This window comes from Peromyscus eremicus, chromosome 18 (genome assembly GCF_949786415.1).
Source record: "Peromyscus eremicus chromosome 18, PerEre_H2_v1, whole genome shotgun sequence".
In the NCBI taxonomy this organism is placed as follows: Eukaryota; Metazoa; Chordata; class Mammalia; order Rodentia; family Cricetidae; genus Peromyscus; species Peromyscus eremicus.
This window is the reverse complement of record NC_081434.1, coordinates 17532278-17552364: the sequence shown is the minus strand read 5'-3', so window position 1 is coordinate 17552364 and position 20087 is coordinate 17532278. Positions and strand designations below refer to the sequence as shown.

Here is a 20087-nt window from a genome sequence, read left to right as displayed (position 1 = left end):
GCTATAGAGAATGTGTATGTAGTTTCATGGGGTTTCCTAGTTCGAAGCTCACCTATCTTAGATCGACACAACTACCCTCAAAATATAACAATGGCTATGAGAGGGGCTTATGGCAGGAGACAGTGTATCCTGTTTCAGACATGATGAATCTGCCACGCATGGGGTGGGATAATCAGTAGAACTGTTTGGCATGTAGTTTGAATAAAGTGTTGGCTCAGTGGGTAGAGATGCTTGCCACCAAGCCTGAAGACCTGAATTCCATCCCTAGGCCTCACATGGTAGAAGGAAAGAACTGACTCCAACGAATTGTCCTCTGACCTTTGAGTGTGCTATGGTACATATGTGTCACACACATACACATATACATGTACACACAAAAGTAAATAAATGAACATAATACCTTTTAAAATATCTCCTGATCTTGTATGACTTTGTGCACATTTGTTAACTGAGCGAAAGAGGGGGAGTCTCGGTAGTGGGTTCCATAGCTAGAAACCAGGCTTTATTTTATTTATATAAAAATGTGAGGCAGAGGCAGGCAGACCTCTGTGAGTTCGAGGCGAGCCTGGTCTACAAAGCGAGTTCCAGGAAAGGCGCAAAGCTACACAGAGAAACCCTGTCTTGAAAACAACAACAACAACAAAAATGTGGAGTGTTTTTCCCTTAGAAAGATGTTCAGTATAAACAGAGGTTTTCTGTCCCGACTGCCTGGTCCCAAATAACCAACTCAGAGGCTGAATATGAATTGTGAATGCTTGGCTGATAGCTCAGGCTTGTTACTAGCTAACTTTTATACTTAAATTAACCCATATTTCTTATCTATGTTTAGCCACATGGCTTGGTACCTTTTCTCAGTATGGCGTTCTCATCTTGCTTCTCTGTGTTTGCCTGCTGGCGTCTCTCTCAACTCTGCCCTTCTTCATCCCAGTCCTCAGCTTGATTGTCCCGCCTAACTTTATCCTGCCTCACTGTAGGCCAAACAGCTTTATTATTAACCAATGAGAGTACTACATATCCACAGCATACAGAAGGATCACCCCACAATAGTTCAGCATAGGGAAAAAAAATGACTTTTCCTGTTCCTCCCTCCTCCTTTCCCTCCCTCTCTCTGCCTCTTCCTTTGGAAGCAGAGTCTTGATGCGTTGCCTGTGTTGGTCTTGAACTGCAAGGCTGAATCCTGAGTTATTCATTCCTGCCTCCACCCCTCCCAAACTGAGTCTATGGGCCTGTGCCTGTGTGGCTGACTCTGATTGTTTAGGATATGATACATCCTTTGCATGTTTTTGGTCCTCTGTATAATCACCCCTATTGCAGAGCCCCCTTGTCCTAGTTGGTTTATCTGCCAACTGGACACAAGCAAGGGCATCTGAGAAGAGGGAACCACAATTAAGAAAATGCCTCCATAAGATCAGCCTGTAGGCAAGCTTGGGGGAGGCATTTTCTTGATTGGTTATTGGTGTGGAGGGCCCAGACCACTAGGGTCCTGGGGTGTATAAGAAGGTAAACTGAGCAAACCATGAGGAGCAAGCCAGTAAATAGCACTCCTCCATGGCCTCTGTAGCAGTTCCTGCCTCCTGGTGCTTGCCTTGAGGTCTTTCCATGATGGGCTACAAGCTGTAACATGAAATAAACTCTTCTCCAAGATGATTTTCATTATTTTGTTTTTATCACAATAATAGAAAAGGAACTATGATATCCATTAAAGAACAAGCCAGCCCAATTCAATCTAAGAAGCCAGTCTAAAGCATGAGATGAGGTGCTGGATGTGGTTGAAAGAAATAATTATAGCCAGGAGTGGTGGCATAATCCCAGCACTTAGGGGGATTTAATGAGAGGACTGCCATGGATTTGGTACCATCTTAACTACATAGCAAGACCCTGGCTCAAAAACTCAGAAGAAAGGAAAAGAAGAGGAGCAAGAAGAAGGAGAAAAAGAGGAAGAGGAGGAGAAGGAAGGAAGAGGAAGAGAGGAAGAGGAGGTGGAAATGGGGATTTGGCTCAGCTCGACAAGCGTGAGGACCCTAGTTGGATCCCTAGCACCCATGTGAAAGTAGCATGTGCCTGTAATGTCATCACTGAGGAGGTGGAGACAGGAGGATCTCCAGGGCTTTCAGAAAAGCCTATCTAACCAAATCAGCACCCGCCAGGTCCAGTGAAGACCCTGTCTCAAAAGGAAACAAACAAAAGGTAGAGAGTGATTGAGGAAGACAGCCAACATTGATCTTTGGCGACCCTACTCATGTGCACACAAACACACACACAGAGACACACATACAGACACACACACACACACACAGAGAGAGAGAGAGAGAGAGAGAGAGAGAGAGAGAGAGAGAGAGAGAGAGAGGCTAGGTGTTGCTAGAGTTTTCCTGCCTGGCCCACAGTCAGGACAAATCTCTGTCACCCGCCAGTCCCACAGCCTCAGACCCGACCAAGTAAACACAGAGACTTATATTGGTTACAAACTGTATGGCCGTGGCAGGCTTCTTGCTAACTGTTCTTACAGTTTAAATTAATTCATTTCCATAAATCTATCCCTTGCCACATGGCTCGTGGCTTACCGGCATCTTCACATGCTGTTTGTCATTGTGGCGGCTGGCAGTGTCTCTCTGACTCAGCCTTCCACTTCCCAGCTTTATTCTCCTCCTTGTCCCGCTTACACTTCCTGCCTAGCCAATGGCCAATCAGTGTTTTATTTATTGACTAATTAGCAACACATTTGCCATACAGAACATCCCACAGCAGCTAGGCACGGTGGCTAGCTTGATCTCAGGAAGTACAAGCACATCCTGAATAAGCAGCGGGATTCCATTTCAAGAGAAGAGAAGGGGGAGAAGAAGGGATGGGAGGGGAAGGGAAAGAAATGGAGAAGAAGAAAGGGGAGGGGGGAGAGGAAAGGGAATGAAGAGAGAAAAGAACAAAAGGCATAGATCCCTCATTTCCCTCTACCCCACCCCCCTGCTACAGTGGCTTGCTGGAGAATGCTGGGGAAGGCTGAATCTACGAGCTGCCCTCTTGTGCTGTGTATAAAGTTCAGGGACTGGATGAGAAATGGTCCCCTCCACATCCTAACCTCCTACACCCGTGTGTGTTGCCTTCTACGGTTGTCCCAGCTATCACAGAAAAGGCTGAGTCATTTATAAAAGAAAGTAATTTACGGAGCTGGGGGTGGGGGTGGTGCACACCTTTAATCCCAGCACTCAGGAGGCCAAGTCAGGCAGATCTGTGAGTTCAAGGCCAGCTTGGTCTACATAGTAAGTTCCAGGCTACCATGAGCTACATAGTGAGACCCTATCTCAAAAATAATAAAAAGGAGAGACATTTATGTGCTCGGTTCTAGAAGCCAACAAGTCCAAGAGCGTGGGGGGGGGGGCGCTGCTCCAGGAGAAGGGCTCACATGTCATCACACCATGGGGTGAGTCAGAAAGCAAAGGAGTGCTCAGAGGAGACATCCAGGTGCTTTATGAGAGCCGTCTCCTCCATCAGCCCACAACTTGGGGAAGGGGCCATCCAAAGCACAGCAGCAACAGCAACAAAGCCCCTTTGCTATTGCGGTTATGTTAAGGATTCTGAGATTGGTACATTAACGCTGGATTGTGCGGGTGAGCGGTACAGGCCATTGCATATATCTTATCAGGGAGATAACACACACGAGAGGACCCAGAAAAGATGATGTGGCTAAGAAAGCAGCAATTGGAGTGATGTGGTCACCAGGCAAGGACGCCAAGTATCCTCAGAGTGGGGGACAGGGAGGGACAACGTATCCCCTGGAGCCTGCAGAGATGGTTCTGCCTGGAGACGCTTTTTAGTGAGATTCATTTTGGACTCCTGGCTTCCTGTAAAGGGATAACTTTCTGGCTGTTTGATTTTGTTTTATTGGCTTTGTTTAAGAGAGCACCTTGCTGTAGCCCAAACCGGCCTGGAATTTGAGCTCCCCCTGCCTCTGCCTCCTACATACTCAGATTACAGGTTTGAATCCTCTCACCCACCAATTTTAAAATGTTTTAAATCAGCAGCTCCGCACCAGGAGTGGAGCCTAATACCTGTCATCCTGGCATTCAGAACTCTGATGCAGGAGGATCCTTTGAATTCAAGCCCGGCCTGAGCTATGTAGTGAATTCTAGGCCAACTAAGGCTATAGTGTGAAACCCTGTTACCAAAACTCTAAAATAAATATCATAAAAGAAGATACCAAGTCTATGGACCGTTGTTAGGAAATTAACGTAAGGGCTAAAGTAACTTAGCTTTGTTTCTCTTCATCCTGGATAGCCCTTCCTAAATCTCGGTGAATCTGCTCCCCTTGACTCTTGAGTTGTGAAGATCTGCTGTCCTGTAACCAGTGGCTGGCTGGGGTTTCCTAGTCTAGAGTTCTGCTTTCTTTGTGACTGTGTCTACTGTGTTTTGCTCTCGTCTTCTGTCTCTATTCCGTGCTTCAGAATCATCACTTACTGTCTTGGAGGACTCCACCTTTCTGTGTCTCTCTCCCTTACCCCATTGCTTGTTCTTGTTCTTAAGAGATGAGGACAGTACCCAGCCTCTCCTGTCCCTGCTGGCTGCTTTCTTTCCTCAGCAGAGTGGATGTGGAAGGCTGCTGGCTCGGGGGTTTGAAGTCACCCCCACACCCTAAAGCTCTCTCTCTCTCAGCTACCAGATGATAGCTCAGCCCAACCTGGTGTCATTCACAAAGGCATCCTGGTAATGTCCATAAATCCACTATGAAAGTGACAAGGTAGGATGGAGGAGGGGATAAAAAGGAAAAGGTCGTTTCATGACTGGAATTTTTAAAAATCAAGAAATAGGAAATAGCCGGGCGGTGGTGGCGCACGCCTTTAATCCCAGCACTCGGGAGGCAGAGCCAGGCGGATCTCTGTGAGTTCGAGGCCAGCCTGGACTACCAAGTGAGTCCCAGGAAAGGCGCGCAAAGCTACATAGAGAAACCCTGTCTCGAAAAACCAAAAAAAAAAAAAAAAAGAAATAGGAAATAAAGTAGGTTGTGTGATGCATTTAAGATAATCAGTGCTGACAACAGGAACGCAGAGCAACTCTATCAAGAAAGTCTTGTGAAGTCCTTTTCCATAAATTCCTCCTGCTGCTTCAGGAAGAAATGAAGCATAAAAGACATAGAGAAAATCAGGAGATCTGCCAAGAATGGACACAGAACCCCATTCAGAATCATAATGCAGGAGTGTGATGCCAATATATATAGATACATACTATTGCACAGCTATATATGTAATATAGATATACACATAAATGTTATATATATTTGGTCTCAGCAGCTAGTTCCTAACAGAGAGCCCCTAAAACTCTTTACTTCCCGAGTGATAACGATGCTAGGAGCATCTTGTGTCCTGATCTCTACTTCTAATTCCTGATTTCAGGTTCCTAAATCTCTTGGGACTTCCTGGGTGGTAGGAACCGCATTAGTTCTAATGACGTGACTCTTGGTGGGCTCCTTAATAGCTTAAGCATGGGGGTGGTTGACCAGAAGGACCAAGCGTGATTAGAAGCAGCTTGGACTCTTCAGCCAGATACCTGCCTCTTCCTTTGAGACGATGATAGGGGTTGGAGCATGATAATATCTACATGATGGTAACACCGTAAAAACTCTCAAAAGATGGGTCCAGAGTTTCTGGGTTGCTGGCACATCCATCTGCCAAGAGGGTGATGGACCCTAACTCCGAAGGGACAGAAGCCCCTATTCTTAGAGTCTTTTTTAAACCTTTCTTTATGTACTTCTTGATCTAGTTATTTATCTGCATCTTTTATTATGTCATTTTGTTTTATTTGTGGTTTTGAGACAAGGTCTCACTGTATAGCCCTGTCTGGCCTAAAACTTGCCATGTAGACAAAGCTAGCCTTGAACTCACAGAGGGCCTCCTGCCTTTGCCTCCTGGGTTGCTGAGATTAAAGCCATATGCTACCATGCCTGGCTATTATGTCCTTTAGAACATGTCAGTAGATACAATAATTCATTCCGTCAACAATAATGGTGAATTATCTAGTAAGAGGAAAGGGTCTCTCTGATGTATAGCCAGCTGCTCCAGAGATACACGTGATGATCTGGAACCTTTGACACCAGAAGTGAAAGGCAAGTGCATGGGACTGAGCGGTAAGCCTGTGGGGTCTGCAAAAGTCTGGGTCACAAATACATTGCAAGGTGTGCAGCTGGTGTCCAGAGAGCTGGCAAATGGGCTGGTGTTAGGAAAAAATCAGGTTCGTTAGGGAGTTTAAAAGGATATTATTGCAAACATCACCTACCCACTCTTTAACATGGCCCTAGGGAGCCGTGACCACGTAACTTTGGCGCACAGTTTTCACATGTTCTTGTTGGTTTGAGATTGAGTCTCAGCTTGTAGCTCAGGGCAGGCCTCGGACTCTCAGCCTCCTTCCTCAGCCCTTTGAGTGTGAGGATCACAGGCGGGTACTACCAGGTCCTGCTTAAGTTTGTTCTTTTGTCTTGTTTTGCATTTAAGGAATATACAACACAAACACACACACACACACACACACACACACACACTTTTGTGTGCTTGGGGGAGGGGTGCCCAGGGCCTTGTGCATGCTAGGCAAGTGCTCTACTATGGGAGCTATACCCCATTACCTTAAAGAATGTGCTAAAGCCACAGATAACCCTGAAAAAGCTTATTCTCATACTTTTACCTTCATCCCGCCTTTCAATTTTGTATCACTCACAATATCATGGTTTGCATGTAAAAACTCTAGGAGATTCAAGGTAGTGGGGACCTAGAAGTACTGACATTAAAAAGGAGAGACCCTCAGAACCAGAAAGTTTATGTTCTGCTTCCTTCCTGGGAGGAAGGCTGTGAGGAGCTTTGGGCAGCATGGCAGCATCCAGTGAGACCCTTCGAGTCGGCGTAGATTTCATGATTTTTGTCTGAGACCCAGGAGCGCGGGTGTTGCTGCACCCTGCGTGGCTCATCGTGTTCTGTGTGTTTCAGGCTCATTCCCGGATTTCAGACTAGCACTGGGCAGGTGAAACCCCGGAGGAGAAAGAAAACAGCCTCATCATTCTGCTAAGACTCCTTCCTGCTCCCCTCCCCAGTCTCAAAACACGCGCCTTTGTGACCAGGCTTCAGAAGCGGCGAGGGGAAGACCCTGCAGTCACGGTCACATGGCCACATTGGCACTCTCGGTGGAACATGTCTGAGCAGAAGTGACAGTTCCCCTTCAGGGATTATCTTTGATTGACACAAAGTCTAAGCTGGACAGAGGGAGTCAGGGGCATGAGAACTCCGATTCTCCCAGCAATGGGGGTTGACATTACTGTGAGGACACATCAGCAAAGCCCCCCCCCCCGGGGGGGCATACTAAAGGAAGCAGCAGGGTGGGTGCTGTGTGCTCAGGTCTTTCTGCCTGAAATACCTAAGATGGAGCTTGCTTTCCCTTGTTGACTTTGTTATCTCCTCCTGCATCTGGGACAAAGCTCAAGGCTCTGGGGTCTCTAGGAAGTGTCAACAAGTCTCTAAGGGTCCATAGCCACAGCACACCGCTTCTTTATTCTTTTCTCGCTCGTGACAGAGTTTCTTGAACTCAGCAGTGTGACCTCCATTTCCTAGGCTTGCCTGAGCCTAAGGTCAAAGGGAGCCACGGGGCTAGAAAGGTGGCCCAGCTGCTGCATGGCCCAGAGTCAGGTGCCCTACATCACAGCCACAGAAAACGATCACAGCTGCTGTATTGCCGTGTGCCTATCAGGACTTACCTCCTTCACGGTCCAGTCCTCCATTGTTCTGAGGAGAGGAAACTGGCAAACTTTGCCCTTCTCAGAGGCACTGTGGTGACCCGTGATGAACAAGGATCTAGGGCCTCTTGGCTTTGCACATAAGTAGGTGCAGGACAGAGGTGAACATGCAAGGAAGAAATAAAAAATCGGGGTGGGGTTTGGGGGAGGTGGAATTAAAAACTGGAGGGATGAACTGTGCTGCAGATTCCCGGCTTCTCCAGGCAGTGAAGTGGTCCCTGGTGAAAGGGGATGGTGTAGCGCAGTGTGAGAGGTTCTAGAAGGGTATGAAGAGGGACTGCCTGGGACACCAGTTCCGGTTTTTGTTACATGCCATGATCTTGGTGATAACTCAGCTTTGCCCAAAGAAAGTTGAAACACGAAGCAGGCTACTCAATCTATCAGTAAAGAAACCAACATGTTCTTTCATCTCCAAGTTCTGACGTCATACGCCATTATCTGCGGTGTGATAGTCAAGGATAATAGAATCAACTGTCAGATCACAAATAGTGGATTCAAGGATGAATGAATAGACCAAGTAGGCAGATAGGCCTATGATAACTGAGAATTCCATTTGATTAAGAGGAAGAAAGTTTAGGAAACAAAAAAAAGCAAAGAGAAAAGACTGCTTTGAAAGGGTAGGGGGCGGCAGAAAATTTGGTACAGGCTGCTTTTAAAAATAAATTGAAATAATGTGCATAATGATACAGGATGAAAGAAAATCTGGTTCTCACCCTTATTCTACTTGTAAATTTAATTGATGGAGTAGGCAAACAACAATCCCCCCTCAAAAAAAAACCAAAAAGCCTTAGTGTAGTGGCTGCTGGTGTAGTGTATTAGGTATGGTGTATGTATATGTATATGGTATCTTTGTGAGGGATATGTATGATGTGTGTGCATAGTGTTTGGTGTGTATAGGGATATAGTATGTTTGACTGGTGTGTGTGTGTGTGTGTGTGTGTGTGTGTGTGTGTGTGTGTGTAGACTTAAAAAAAAAAAATAGTTCTCGTGCCCAGGCAGGAACCGAGGACAATAAACCAGAATCCCCCAGAAGTGGGACATGATGTTTTTGAGGCACCTCAAGAGATTCCAAATGCACCACGGAGGCTGAGAATTCCCTGATCCAAACCTCACCTAAGCCATCTCCTCTCTTAGACTCATCCCCTTCCCCTACACGGGAACACAGCAGACTGCACTGTTGGTGTCTGCGTTTCATGCCTTTTTAACCTCCAGTGCTCCATGGGTGCTCTGAGGAGACTTTTTTCAGAGGAAGGTGGCCACCGCTTTCAAGACCATGCATTCCCGCAGCACATACGGAGATGACGTGACTTGCTTGATTGCATCGCACAGCTCTGAGTCACCTGGCACCTGGCCAGTTGGAAAGTTCCAGAAACCGGCTGTTTCGGCTCCTCACCCAGTAGAGACATTTTTATCCTGGGAGCTGGGATCAAGGATGCGGCTGAGGCTGACAGAATTAGCTCAGGGCTTCTCTTCGGGAAGGTGCTGCCACTCGGCACTTACATAACGGTACAGCTGTGCCAGCCTGCCCACAGAACGTGCTCCCATTATTTCTGTTTCCTTCCATCACTTTAAATTCTACCCAGTGAAGACAAACTTCTTTTGTCAATAAAAAAAGTCTTGGGCTGCTCTCAGTGTCAATTACTTCTAGCTGTGAAGCAGTGTTATTTTTAGATGCTTCACATTTTCAGTCACATAATAATGAAAAATCCAAATTTGAAGACAGGGCCCTTGTCTCCTGCTCTTCTCTTGATCTGGGATGAATGGATTATATGAGGGAAGACAATAGTTTCCTCAGCCCTTCTAGGTTTCATGGTTGGTCTAAGCAGTAAATTTACATATGACAGATCAATAAAAGAAAAGCAAGTTTAATTAAATACATGGTCCTGGAGTCATTGGGATCAGAATGTAGGCATAGATAGCCTAACCAGCCAAGCTTGGATACCCATCCTCACTGGGCCAATGAGACAGATAAATAGTGGTAAGAAAGGAAAGAAAAGAGAGTCATTCAGTGCAGCCACATTGGAATTAGGGACAAAAAGGTCAAGTGACACCATTCCCTGTTCATCCTGACATACAATTTAGGTTTAAATAGAGGGCAAGAGGGGACAAGTTGTCAGAAGTCTGAAATATCCTCCTGGGGGTCAGGTCTCCTCTGGCTGGTCCCAGAGCGACAGGCTTTTCTTTCTCCCAGCATGGGACTTCTGGGAAAATTCCAACATCTTGGGGTCCTTGTCTTGATAGTCTGATAGCTGAAGGGAAGGGCATACACATCTCCTTGGAACATCTTCATTCCCACCAAGAGCACCCATGCACACGGGGGTCCCACAAATGTGTGGGATACAAGGAAGGAGCCAGTCGTAGTGAAATGTGTGCATCATCCTTAGCTAAAGAAAGGGCTAGTGGTTTGGGGTTCTGAGGTGGTTGGCAGAGATGAACTGTGGAAAGGGGAGGAAAAATGTGTTATAAGGGGCTGGAGAGATGGCTCAGAGCACTGACTGCTCTTCCAGAGGACACGGGTTCAATTCCCAGTACCCACATGGCAGCTCACAACTGTCTGTAACTCTAGTTCCAGGGGACCCAACACCCATGGTAAAACACCAATGAAAAATTTAAAAAAGTCTTTTGCCACGCAGTGGTGGCACATGCCTTTAATCCCAGCACTCGGGAGGCAGAGGTAGGCAGATCTCCGTGAGTTCGAGGCCAGCCTGGTCTATAGAGTGAGTTCCAGGACAGCTAGGGCTGTTACACAGAGAAACCCTGTCTGGAAAAAACCAAAAAGAAAAAATGTGTTATAAAAAGAAGTTTTCCTTTATTTATACAGTTGTACATATATAAAAGTCTTTCAGGTGTCAAAAGTTTCCTAGGAATAGCTACATTCCTTTAGTAGTACATTCCTTTAGTAAGGAAAGTTGCCTTGTAAATGTAAAAGTCCTTTAAGTGTGAAATTGTATGCTTCATCCTAAGAAAGAGAGACACATCTCTCCCTATGTTGGCTTTGTAGCTTCCTTAAAAACAAACAAATAGGGGTTGGGGATTTAGCTCAGTGGTAGAGCACTTGCCTAACAAGTGCAAGGCCCTGGGTTTGGTCCCCAGCTCCAGAAAATAAAATAAAATAAAATAAGAATAAACCAAATAAACACCAAAAACTGAAGATAAGGAGCTAGAAGGCCCACAGTCTCCTATGAGAGTAACTGTCTAGGGTTAAATGATAGTGACAGTGTGGTTTTCTGTGTCCTATACCAAGCCGATTTAAAAAATACATTTTTAATTGAAATGGAAATAGAATTACATCACTTCCGCCCTTCTTCCCCTTCCAGCCCCTCTCAGCCACTCCCCCCCATAAACCCCTCCCACGCACCCCCTCAAGTTGATACCTCTTTGTCTTCATTATTGTTGTTATAGACATACAGATGGGTGCATGCACAAATATGCGTAAATATAGCCTGCTGAGTCTGTTTTTGTTATTTGGGAGTTTATGGTTTTTGGGCTGACCACTCTGTGTTGGACAACCAATAAGGAGACTCTTCCCAAGGAGAAGCTAATTATCCTTCTTCCAGCAGTCATTAGCAGCCAGTAACTCTTTGTCTAAGGAGTGGAAACCCGGGAAAATTTCCCACATTATCTGTCCACTGATATTGCCATTGTTCATGTTCTTGTCTGTGCAGTCATTTCTAAGAGAGACTCTTCACAGCCCATTTCCCGGTGTTCTGGCTCTTACAATCTTTCTGCCTCCTTGGCTGAGATGTTCCTTGAGCGAGATGTTCCTTGAGCCAGAGATGAGGAAGTATCTGTTGGGCCTGGGCTCCCCAAGATCTGTTATGCAATAGTAGATTTCTGTGATGGTCTCTGCTGGCTAGTTTTTTTTTTTTTTTTTGGTTTTTTTTTTTTTTTTTTTTTTTTGGTTTTTCGAGACAGGGTTTCTCTGTGTAGCTTTGCATCTTTCCTGGAACTCACTTGGTAGCCCAGGCCGGCCTCGAACTCACAGAGATCCGCCTGGCTCTGCCTCTCGAGTGCTGGGATTAAAGGCGTGCGCCACCACCGCCCGGCCTCTGCTGGCTAGTTTTATGTCAACTTGACACAAGCTAAAGTCATCTGAGAAGAGGGAACCTCAATTAAAATGCCTCTCTAAGATCAAGCTGTAGGCAAGCCTGTAGGGCACTTTCTTAATTCATGATTGATAGGAAAAGGCCCAGGCCATGATTGGTGGTGGTGCCACCCCTGGGCTGGTGGTCCTGGGGTCTATAAGAAAGCAGACTGAATAAGCCATGTGGAGGAAGCCAGCTAGCAGCACCCATCCATGGCCTCTACATCAGCTCCTGCTTGAGTTCCTGCCTTGGACTTCCATTAGTGATGAATAGCAACGTGGAAGCATAAGCCAAACAAAAAAAGGTTTATGCTTATGCCAAAAGCCCTTTTCTCCCCGAGTTACTTTGGCCATGGTGTTTCATCACAGTAATGGTTCCCCTAACTAAGACTGTCTCCATTTGCTGTAAAGAAAGCCTTCTTCAATGAGAGGTGGTAGCCATAACTTACCTGTGGGTATAAGGATACGATGTAGAATGTAGCAAGTAATTATGCTGGTCTACCGTGTCGGTAGTCGATTCTTTCTCTAAGGCATGTGACCTCACTAGGCCCAGGAAGCTGGGTAAGTTTCCAGCCCCAGCATGATCCTCCTCCTGTTGAGTGGGCCTTGAGTCCAGTTAGACGGCTCTTGGTTGCCACTGACCCTGATAACCTTTCTGCATATCTGCCGGGCTGGCCATGGTCGTGGTTCCTAGGTGTTGCAGCTGGGCACGACTGTTCAATTGCTTCCTTCGCTTGGCAGCTTGCCTGGCATTTTCTAGAACCTTGGAAGCCAGACCTCAGAGAAGAGGCTTTTGGATCAGATCCAGCTTGAAGCATCCGAGTCCTGTGTCCTGAGTGTACAGTGTCTTCAACAGTAGGGGGCCTGCCTTCAACCCCTGAGAGGCAGCCAAGAGCTACATTAATAGTCTATGTTGTTTAGGGAGTCACTTGGACTACCCTGACCAACCATTCAAAAAGAAGTTTCTTGTGCTTGGTCCTGGAGTTTTTATTAGTCTGTGATTCTTTTATTTATTTATTTATTTATTTGGTTTTCTGAGACAGGGTCTCTCTATGTAGCTTTGGAGCCACTAGCTCTGTAGACCAGGCTGGCCTCGAACTCCCAGCGATCTGCCTGCCTCTGCCTCCTGAGTGCTGGGATTCAAGGTGTGTGCCACCAGTGCCTGACTGCTCTGTGATTCTTGTGGGGGATGTTGTCAGGCCAAGTGGCTTAACTTCATATGTATACATGTATGTGATGTACGTATGTATTATATATAATGTATATACATAATGTATATATGGATTGTGTATAATTTTAGGTGAATATAAACTAATATGATTCCTTGAGTCTTTCTCAAACAACGTTGGTGTAATTTGTCCCCCCTCCTTCTGTATTGACCTCCTTCCTTCCTCTCCAGTTGGAGCTCCCCCTCCATTATTCCATCTCCTACTTCATATCATCTGTATCCTGCAATTCCCCTCCCCAACCCTATGGTCCATTTATACTCTCCTGATTTCTGTGGTTACTCTGTGTTCATGTCCAGCTACTTTGACGACTCTGTCTGAACTCACTTGGTCCCTATGGGTAACTTGGTTTGTGGCTAGTCAAAGTACTTGTCCAGAGTCCTACAGTCAGTGATAGATTTCAGTAGAGGCTTTTTGTCAAAACAGACAGTTGGTAAACACTGGCAAGAACATTTTAAAGAATCAGGGACCTATAAGTGCTCCCTGATCCAGAGTCCAGCCAGACTTGGGAATGGGCTTTCAGCCAGGCTGGCAAAAAACACAGCTTTGGTGAGTATAGTGAGTGAACGTGTAGTGGTGGTCCCCAAGAGGCGGGGTTCAGGTGAGGAAGATATAAGGACCCTGAGTTTTGTGCCAAACCATGATTGACATCAGAGAGTTTTGTCATGATGGAGCAAGGTCTCAGCCATATGACCAGCAGTCAGGAGGAGGATCCTGGTCCTAATTGGGAGAGTAGGGCGCTGCTCAGAGCAAGGCAAGATTCAGTTCTGGGAGAAAAGTTAGGCTAGGGGAGCTAACGTCCGAAGATTATACTTGGACTCCATCACATTGCTATTCTTGGGACCTGAAGCCAGAGCTAGTGTAGGAGGTGATGGCTCATTTTGGAGTCACTTGGGCTCTGTAAATTCCTCCTTGCTAAGGTTCTAGAGCTTGTGTGGGGGGTGGGGAAGGCGGCTGGGAGTGTTTGGTACCTTCAAGAGCTTACTTATACAGGGTTTGTCTCATTGGTCATTGTGCCTGTGGTTGTGTTCCTTGCCCAAGCTTCACTGGCAGCTGTCCTACCCGCCTGAAGAGGTTTGTCTGTCCCCTGCAAGCCCACACGTAAGGTATTTTAAAATCATGACTTTCTTCTCTACACCCCTATCTTCTCTACATCTTTTCTCATATTTATAAATACCAAAGCCGGAACAGAACAAAGGGGTAATTATGATCATTCTTCAGCTTGGCAGCAGGTTTAAAAAAAAAAAAAAAGGAGCGCAGAATGCTCTCAGGTATGGAGAGGTAACAATGGAGCTCGTCAGCGTCAGTTCCTGCTTTCAGTGGGCACCGAGCTTGACAAGAAAGCCCAGTCACACAAAAGGGAAAAAGGAAGTGACAGCTATAGAGACAGATGGTGAAGGACTTGCGTCTGCACCTACAGATCTGACTTGCACTGAAATATCTTTTAAGGTATCCATCTTAGCTTACCTTCTGTGACCTGCAACTTGCCGGTTTCTAGAGCATGGTCCTTTGTGTTAAATCATGAGAAAGGTAAGGCAGTTACTGTGTGAAATGTAAGTACATAATAGCTACCAATATTTTTCAGCCCCCTATGTACCATATCATTGCATATTATCATATCTGATTCTGCAGGGACCCTTAAAGCTAGGCGCTATCGTTACCTCTGCTTGAGTGTGAGATAATTAAGGCTCGGAGAGGAAAATAAGTTATCCAGGTAGAGATCACTGGAGAGAAATACAGTCTGACACAGAGCAGCCTTTCCTGACCCAGAAGCCAAAGTCCTCTCCAATGGCTCAGGACCTGGGGTAGAGAAATTGCAAGCAGAGAGCCCATATCTGTTCACCCTAGCCTCATTAGCAATAGCGCAATAGCGAAGAATTGGGAACTACCACGATAGTTGACCCCTTCCACTGATGGTCCCAGTCAGTAACTTTCCCAAAGGGAACAGCGGCACAGGACCCTGCCACAAGTGCCCATGTCCACGGCAAGGAGACCTGCAGTCACAGTCTTGATGCTTGCCAAGCAGCCCATGAGCTATTCGGTTGATGGTCTCCATGCTAACTACCGTTCTAAGCCCGGTGTGAATACTGACTTTTATTTGTTTCAGTCACTTGTTCATTTAAAAATCAGTTTCATGGTGGCGGTGCCGAAGGAGACAGAGGGGCACACGGAGCCGTGTGTGCCACAGATTTTGCCTGGGCACCAGTGCTGAGGACAGACCATCAGGACTGTCCCAGCCGCACATCTTTGGAGACGAACACTACCCCAAACATGACTAAACACACCCTCAAGAGAGTCCTTGCAGCAGTGACGTCTTTGAAAGCCACGGCAGCTGCTTCTGGTATGAATGTTACCACCGCTTTGGGGTAGAAGGTAGAGAAGCAGGTAGGAGGTGTTGTGGGTAAAAGCAACAGCTCTGTGCCTGCTGCCACAGCCCAAGCCATAACCCCGCCTTCCTCTTCACCACCCTCCATGACAGGCTTCGTGGTAGCAGCAGCACCAAATTCCACTTTCTTTCTCTGCAAATCTAAGAAACAAGTTACTATAGTTCCATTAAATTATTGGAATAGCTCATTAGAACACATATATTCTCTTTCAAGAAGTCCCATGTGTAAGTCGTGCTGGGATCACAAACCTTCCAAAGGACTGATGTAGGATGTTTTGGAGCATCCTCCTTCTAGGAAAACCAGTTAAAACTCTTCCGTTCAGCAGGACCCTTGAAGACATCCCGTAGGAGTGCTTGTAGATAGCTGCTGCTTCCGGATTCTGTTTTTCCCTCGGTGCCAACTGTGGCTTTCTGAAGGTGATGGGAAATACTGCCCTGCTCAGTCTCCTGAATCTTTAACCGTTTAAATTCGGCCACCTGAGAACCCGAAAGTTTCCTTTTATCTTCCCAGCATCCACTGGAAAATGGTGATCCGTGCTGAAAAGAGTATGCTAAGTGAGATCAATCAGATGAATTTGGGATTGTCATTTTGAAAGTAGAAGTGTATCAGTTTAAAACTATGAGGGCTGGAGCCATGATTCAGCAGTTAAGAACACTGGCTGCTCTTTCAGAGGACCTGGGTTCAGTTCCCAGCATGTGCGTGGGCATGGGTGCGAACACACACATACACACACACACCCCCACACCCCACACACACACCCCCACACCCCCCCACACACACCACACACACACCCCCACACACACACCACACACACACACACACACACACACCACACACACACACCACACACACACACACACACACACATACACACACACACACACACACACACACACACACACACACACACGGCAACTCACAAACCATCTGTAACTCTAGTTGCAGGGAATCCAGCACTCTCCTCTGGCCTCCATAGGCACTGCATACATACAGGGCACAGACATATGCAAAGAAGACCTACAGGAAAATACCCATACACAGAAAAATAAATTAAAAAAAAAAAAGCTACACAGTGTGGGGCATGGTAGTGCAAACCTTTAATCCCACCGCTTGGGAGGCAGAATCAGGTGGATCTCTGTGAGTCCAAGGCTAGCCTGATCTACATATCTAGTTCTGGGCCAGACAAGTGTCCATACTGAATTCTGTCTCAAGGCAACAGCAAAACCTACATGGACCCCGAGAGCAAGAATGTTGAGCTTGTTACATTACTTTCTCTACATTAGGAGTGAGATTTCACACAGGAAATTGTATTCCAGATTTAAAGAAACGAGTGGACGTATACACACCATGAAAGTGAAACAGCCCATTGTTTCTGTTCATAAAGCCCCTTGTATCACCGAGAAAACAAAGGCCATTGTCTCGAAAGCCAGAAGAAAGCCCAGACATAAAATATCTGTGACTGGTCCAGAAGGTACAGGATGGCTTGTGAATGCAACTACTGCTATGAGAAGTTGGAACATGTTTTTAGATAGCTTATTTAATTAATAATGCATTTTCCCCCAGAGCTAAGAGACCTCAGCTGAGAGTATTACACTAAGCTAAAAGCCTTCATCGAAGCTCCCAACATTTTTCTGAGTGCTGTTGAAAAAGGACAGAGTAAAACTGACTGATTATCTTTCCTCTGTACACAAGAAAATGTCCCAATACCATTGGACCTTGAAAGTGTTTCTGGCCAACTCTCCTGAGACATGATGGCTTTCTCCAGAGCAATGGTTCTCAACCTGTAGGTCGCGACCCCCCATGGTACAGCAACGGAAATAATTTTATGGCTGGGGGGTCAGCACAACATGAAGAACTGTACTATTCTCTACCTTCTGTTCTGAGAGGAGAACTCTTCCTGACTAGCGAGCTAACAAGGGTGCCAGCGGTCTGCACTCACGTCCTCAGGCTCCCTCAGGGAGCACTCTCTCCCCCATGCCATCTCTCCGGGCCCCTTATCTGCTAGCTGTCACAGTGATGTCTCTGACACAAACCTAGAGTCACCTGAAAAAAAGGGAACCTTAACTGAAGAATCAGCCCCGCTCCGATCAGCCTGTGGCCACATCTATGGGGCCTCTTCTTAACTGTCAAGTGATGGAGGAGGGCCTCGCCCACGGTGGGCTGTGCCATCCCTAGGCAGGTGGGCCTGGGTTGTGTAAGAAAGGTAGCTGAGCAAGCCAATTAAGCAGTTTCTCCATGGTGTCGGCTCCAAGTACCTGCCTTGGCTTCCCTCCGTGATGGATGGTAAAGTGTAAGATGAACTAGTGCCTGTCTGCCCCACCCCCACCCCCTCCACCCTCAGGTTGCTTTAGGGTTGGTGTTTGGCACAGTAGAAAGTACAGTGGGGCACTGGCTCTTTAAGAGCTTCACATAGCAAAGATGACTTTTGTCATTTCAGAAAACCCAAGGATTTCTGAACAGTTTACTATCGGCTTTTAATGCGGGGATGAGAAACGATTTTCTTTGCTCTCCTTCCCCTCTTGGTGTAAATCCTGGAGGTCTAACTGAATTCTTTTGTTCCTACAGCGTCTCAGGAAGCTTTGCATTCCTCTGGTCCTCGGGTTGCCTCCCCCTGCCTTTTAGCACACTGGCTCAGAGTCCGGGGGTTTTGCCATGTTGTAAATGGGCCTTTGGTTCCCCCAGTCATTAATGGTTTTGTGTTTTTAGCTTCTTCAGTGCAAGAGCATTTAGCACATGGTTTCTAAATTGCTTTGGTTCCTTTTATGAGCTGAAACACCTTGTACTTGGGTGAAGGTAAAAGGCCCTTAAAACGGAGAATGACCTGTCTTCCTCATTTGCCAGTTTCCAAAGCCAGCTCTGCCTGGCACTTATAATACACCTAATGTTTTCTGGTGACGTCACTGTTTAAAATCTCTGGCTTCAAAGGTTTTGGGGGAAGGTAGATGTGCTTCATATTTTTGTGATTCCAATAGTAATATTCTAAGCACCTCACAAAGTTGATTATGGTGCCGTGGCTGTTAGTTACCAATGAGTAAGAATCTGTAAGATTCTTTTTATATAGACTTTCCATTCCTTGCATGGTGGTAAAATTAGGGACAACAGTACAATTGCCATTCATCTGGATGTGAAATCCTTGCCGTACATGTATGTCAACACACATAGCAAGTTCTCTGACAATGTAACTTGACTGGAAGTTTCTGTAATTTTGAGCACTGCTCTAACATGATAGGAAGTGAGTTGTATTCTGCAAATCCATAGTTGAGCTCTGGAAGCAGAACTCAGCCTCATTGGCTCTTCCTCTCTTTTCACACTGTAGTATCTTATTTTTTTAAAAAAAATTAAGATTTTAATATTTTTAATTAAATGTGGATATATATGTCTATGTGTGGGTCTATGCACATGTGAGTGGAGGTACCCACGGAGTCCAGGAAGGGGTGCCAGATCCCTTGCAGCTAGAGTTACAGGTGATTGTGAGCCACCCAGTATGGCTGCTAGGAATTGAACTATTGTCCTTTGGAAGACCAGCAAATGGTCTTAACCACTGAACCACCTCTTTAGTTCAGGACTGTAGTATCTTATGCTATTAATAATCTAGAAGTATTTAATCCACAAGGTATATAGAAATGTTTTTAGTTCTCTACCTGATTTCTTGAAATATTTTACTTTAGCTCACAGATATTTGTTGCTTAGCAGACATTGATGAACTTATTTCTTTTTGCGTTCATTAAAAACTGCAGAACTAATCAGCATCATGTTCCAAACTGAATTAAACTCGGTCTATGTATTTATTGAAAAAAAAACACAAATAAAATAATTTTAAAGTGGTTGCATGGAACTTACATGTTTCCATGTAAGATGTATGAGAAATCTAAGTCTTATACGTGGATCTCAGTTTTATATGCATGGTATGTATAGCTGGGTATTTACTAAACACTAAGGTATATTCTGAGAAATATGTTAAGTGATTTTTGTTAAGTATCACACAGCATACTCGCATAAATTAAAATATCCTGGATATCACTAGGCAATATAATACGTTTTTAATGGTGTCAGCCATAGAATACAGTGCCTTGTACATTACAGGCAATCACTCTGCCCTGAGCTACAGCCCAGTCCTTGTGTTTTTGAAACAGGATCTCACTTTGTACCTCAGGTTGTAAAATCTAGGCTTAAGGTTGGTGAGATGACTCAGCGGGTAAATGTATATTCTTCCAAGTCTGATGACCCGAGTTCAATCCCTGGGTCCAACATGGTAGAAAGGGAGAACCGACTCCTGCAAATTGTCCTGTGATCTCTACATGGGGTCCGTGATGGCTATTCTTGGTTGTTGACTGGACTACATCTGGAATTAACTAAAACCCAAGTGGCTGGGCAGATCTGTGAGGGACTTTTCTTAATTAAATCATTTGAAGTGGGAAGACCCACTTTTAGTCTGGATCTGTTAAGGTGGGAAGATCCACCTTTAATCTGGGCCACACCTTCTGTTGGAATCCTGTATAAAGGACATGGAAGAAGGAAGCCTTTGCTCTTTGCCTGCTTGCTTTTACTCTCCCTGACTCGTTCGTTCCTTCACTGGCATCAGAGCCCAGTTCTTCAGGACTCCAGCATATAATGAAGACCAGCTGAGA

The 20087-nt window shown here is 45.7% G+C and overlaps 1 long non-coding RNA gene across 3 annotated transcripts in view; it reads left to right on the top strand.

Moving 5' to 3' along the window:
- The window catches only part of LOC131895048 (uncharacterized), a 120269-nt gene that overhangs the window by 76015 nt on the left and 24167 nt on the right, over positions 1 to 20087 (top strand). Inside the window, exon 7 of one of the 3 annotated variants that reach the window (XR_009375086.1) lies at positions 6963 to 9335. The exons of the other annotated variants lie outside the window; for them this stretch is intronic. This is a non-coding gene — a long non-coding RNA (uncharacterized LOC131895048). Of the gene's footprint in view, positions 1 to 6962; positions 9336 to 20087 lie in introns of those variants that run through there. 3 annotated transcript variants of the gene reach the window in all.